Source organism: Mauremys reevesii, linkage group 1 (assembly GCF_016161935.1).
Source record: "Mauremys reevesii isolate NIE-2019 linkage group 1, ASM1616193v1, whole genome shotgun sequence".
Taxonomy (NCBI): Eukaryota; Metazoa; Chordata; order Testudines; family Geoemydidae; genus Mauremys; species Mauremys reevesii.
The window spans coordinates 277,513,196-277,517,541 of NC_052623.1; positions in this window are offsets into that span (position 1 = coordinate 277,513,196).

Consider the following 4,346-nt stretch of genomic DNA (forward strand, 5'->3'; position numbering starts at 1 on the left):
TGTTCCGGCGAGGCGCTGAGACTCCGGGTGAGGAGGGAGCCGGGGGTAAGAGGTTGGGGGCGGGGCGGGAAGCGGGGGCCGCCGCCGAAGCGCAGCCCGGTCTTTGGCGGCGGGGGGCCCCTTCCATTCCGGGACCCGCCGCCGAAGTGTCCCGAAGACCCGCGGCGGGGACCCCCCGCCGCCGAATTACCGCCGAGACCGGGCTGCACTTCAGCGGCGGGTCCCGCTTCGGCGGTAATTCGGCGGCGGGTCCCGGAACGGAAGGGCCCCCCGCCGCCGAAGACCCCGGGCCCCCGGAATCCTCTGGGCAGCCCTGTTCCAATTAGTCTTGACAGCTGATGGGATTCAGTCAGAGAGCCCACTGTGCCTGCCTAAAGAATGCCACTAGGGCTAGTACCCGCTTTTCTATGGTGCATGGTCAAAGGACTCCAATCAATGATCCTGGAGAAATTCTAATGTAGCTGAGATCACCAGAACTCTGTGATTATTATTATTGGTATAATGGTAAATGTCTAGAGGCCAGGACCTCGTTGTGCTGGGCACTGTACCAACAAAGAGACAGTCCCTGCCCTGAAGATATTAGTTTCCCTGACACTATAATATGACCAGAACCAGAATGAATGAATGAGATTTCCTGTTTGATTTCTGTCTGGACACTAAAAAGTATTGATAGACTAATGTAGAAACTTTTGAATTACACTGCACTTCTGATGCCCACGCTGTAAACTGTAGGTTACCCAGGTTCAGATGAAGGAGTCTCTGCTTCTGGAGGTCAGATATTTTCTGAAGGTATAATGGAGATTCCTTGGTTATATCAAGTCTGAAGTGCTTTCTGGAGCAGTGGAAGATTGGGAAAACCTCCGCTCTTCCTTTCTCTCTTTTCTGTATGCTTCATGTGAACCTTCCTGAAAAGCAACAGATTCTTCTCTGCCCTGGACATTATTTCAGTGTCCCTGGAAAAGCTTTGATCTCTGGTTACTCCCTGGTTTTGGAAGGGATATAAACACTTATCCCTCAATCATAAGCCAACCTCCAATGGGAGGTAGGAGACCTCCCCTGTGAGTACCGTAACTGCCCAATAGATGGGTTTTTGCACCTTCTTCTGAAATATATCTGTGACTATGGTCAGTACCAGTTGATACTGCATTTGATGTCTACATGTCTTTGTTTTTTTTTAGACACACTACTGATAGAAGCAGCAAAGAATCCTGTGGCACCTTATAGACTAACAGACGTTTTGCAGCATGAGCTTTCGTGGGTGCATCCGACGAAGTGGGTATTCACCCACGAAAGCTCATGCTCCAAAACGTCTGTTAGTCTATAAGGTGCCACAGGACTCTTTGCTGCTTTTATAGATCCAAACTAACATGGCTACCCCTCTGATACTTGACTACTGATAGAGTTGTCAAAGTGATCTAAAGGATGTGTACTCAGTGTATTTGGTATGCTCCCAACAATGCTTGTTTCCGCAGTGAGTATGCGAGGGTCTAGGAGTGAAAGTTGGCTCGGCTGTCAGCATGTTGTTTATACATACCTCTCACAAAGGGGTATTTGGATGTGTCCAGGGAATGACACAGTTTTGCATTCCCATTAGTTCCATGTCTCAGAAGGAATTTCTGCTGGCATATTTTGAAAACTGCACTTGGGGGTTGACCCAATGCCCCAGTAATCCAAGCTGCTGGAGATGAGTGGCTATGGGAAATGGTTGATGCAGTGAAGTTAGGGATTTTTGCAAGTCTGTACTATGGTGGTAAAACTCTGTTGAGTCTGGATGAGCAATTATATGCATTGGGTTCAAAAGTTCTTCATTTTGAAAAACTAGAATGAATCCTTTCCAGCAGCTGGCCAATTACGAATGGGTCTGTAGACAGGGAACTAACTTGTATGTTGTCCAGATGTATAACTTGCAAGAGAAGGTTACTTACCTTAACTGGAGGTTCTTTGAGATGTGTGTTCCTTATCTGCATTCCACTGAGGGTTATGCATATATAAGAGAGAGAGAGAGAGAGAGAGAGGTGCCTATGGCTCATAGAGCTGGAAGGGACACTAACAGGTCATTGAGTCCAGGCCCCTACCTTCACTAGTAGGACCAACTACTGATTTTTGCCCCATATCCCTAAGTGGTCCCCTCAAGGATTGAACTCACAACCCTGGGTTTACCAGGCCAATACTCAAATCACTGAGCTATCTCTCCCTGCCCACTATGGAGCTATGTGCCTGCAGTGGTAACTTTTCAAAGTATTGTTTATTGGTCCATACATGTGCCCTTGTATTGCCTTGCGGTTTCGCCAGAGGCTATAAAGAGTGGGACGGATGGACCAACTGCATTGCCAGTTCCTTCTCCACTGCAGACCTACAGAGCCGCAGCAGCGGGGAAGGAGGATGAGAAGTGTAATACAGCTAGGGACCACAGATCTTGAAGAACCTCCAGTTACAGGTAAGTAACCTTCTCTTCTTCTTTGAGTGATGGTCTCTATTGTATTCCACTGAAGGCGATTGACAAGCAGTACCTAGATAGGAGAAGGGTGCAAGGAAGATGGCAGAACTGTAGAACAGAGGACTGTAGCACTGAATGAGGCATCAGTTGCAGAATCATGTACCACAGAATAGTGAGAGGAAAAGGTGTGTACCAAACTCTACATGGCCGCCTTACATATGTCTGCAAGGAGCATGTTGCAGAGCACAGCTATGCTTGATGCTTGCACTCTAGTGGAATGGGCTTGTATCCTATCTGGTGGGGAGCATCCTGATAAGTGATAGCAGTGTGTAAGCACCCTGAGACCTACTTAGAGATTCTCTAGGTAGAAATGGCCTGTCCTTTAATTCCCTCCGCTATGGCAACAAAGAGCCTGGAAGACTTCCACAACAGCTTTGTCCTTTATAGGTGAAATGCCAGGGCTCTATGCACATTGAGGGAATGAAGCCGCCATTCCTTGTTTGAGGCGTGTGGTTTTGCAAAGAAGGTAGGCAGATATATGGGTTGGTTGAGGTGGAAATGGGAAACTGCCTTTGGCAGAAACTTGGGATGTAGTTGCAGTGACACCTTGTCCTTATGGAACATGGTGAAAGGGGGGTTGCCATATCTCCCAGCTCACCAACCCTCCTCATTGAGGTAATGGCAACAAGGAAAGCAACTTTCCTGGAGGGGGGGGGCCAGGAGGGCAGCAATTCAAAGGAATTTAATTAAAGAGGTAAGGTCTAGGTGGAGGGCACATTGGGGAGCAATATGCTGAATTGGTAGATATTTATGTAAAAGTCTCTCCCAGAGTCAGGCGGTCAAGGGTTGGGTAAAAATCAAATGTCCTTCCACTGGTGGCTGCATGCACTCTGACTGAGCTGAGAGCTAGTCCTGAAGTTGGTGTGTGATGCAGAGGTATCTGATTAGTGTACCCCAAGATGTCAGCAGTTATCATGTCATGCAACTCCCATCTGTGATCAATTGCAAAGTACCTGCTGAGAGAATCTATGATCACATTCTGTGCCAGGCAGATAGGCGGCTGCCAAAAGGATATGATGTGTGATGCACCATTCCCAGAGGTGAATTGCCTCCATATACAGCGCTGGGGACCTCATGCCCCCTTATTTGTTTATGTAGTACACTGTGGCAACAGTGGATAGCTGGTAAGAACACGTGGCATGTTTTGCATACTACACAAAGTTTGTGTGTGTTTATGTGCATCCTGGTCTCTCCTGTGGTCCAGGTGCCTTGTGTCATGTGCTCTTCAATGTGAACTTCCCAGCCTGAAAGTGATGTGTCCATTATGACTGTCATAGTCAGTGAGGATGGGAGGAATGGCATTCCGGAGCAGATTTGTAGCAGGCTGTTCACCACCAAAGAGATGACCTCTAGTGGAACACTGAGTATGGTGTCCATGGTTTGGTGCATAGGAGAATAGACTCTTTGCAGCCATAGCTTAGATAGCAAAGGTGCAGGCGGGTGAAGGGCATGATATATGTGCACACCGCCATTTGCCCTAGGATGGAGAGGCAGGTTCCTGGCCAAGACCAAATGGTTGGAGGTTACCAGGGCTATTTGGTCCAGTAGGGTCTGGAATCTGTCCCGTGCCAGATAAGCTTGTAGGGAGGTCGCATCAATGCAAACTCTTACGCATTTCAGAAACCAAGTAGGTTGCAAAGTTGATTTTTTGACGTTGATGCTCACTCCTAGGGGAGAAGATTAGAAGAAGCTGGGACATCAATTCTTGAGCTTCCTCTTTGGATCACAGTTAGATAGGGTTTCTTCTTAAGTTACAGGAAGAACAGACTTCCACATTCTCTCAGCCAACTCCAAACCTCCTGGTGAGTCTCAAGGTCTCTCAAAGAGCTTCTCCCAGGTCTGACTCACT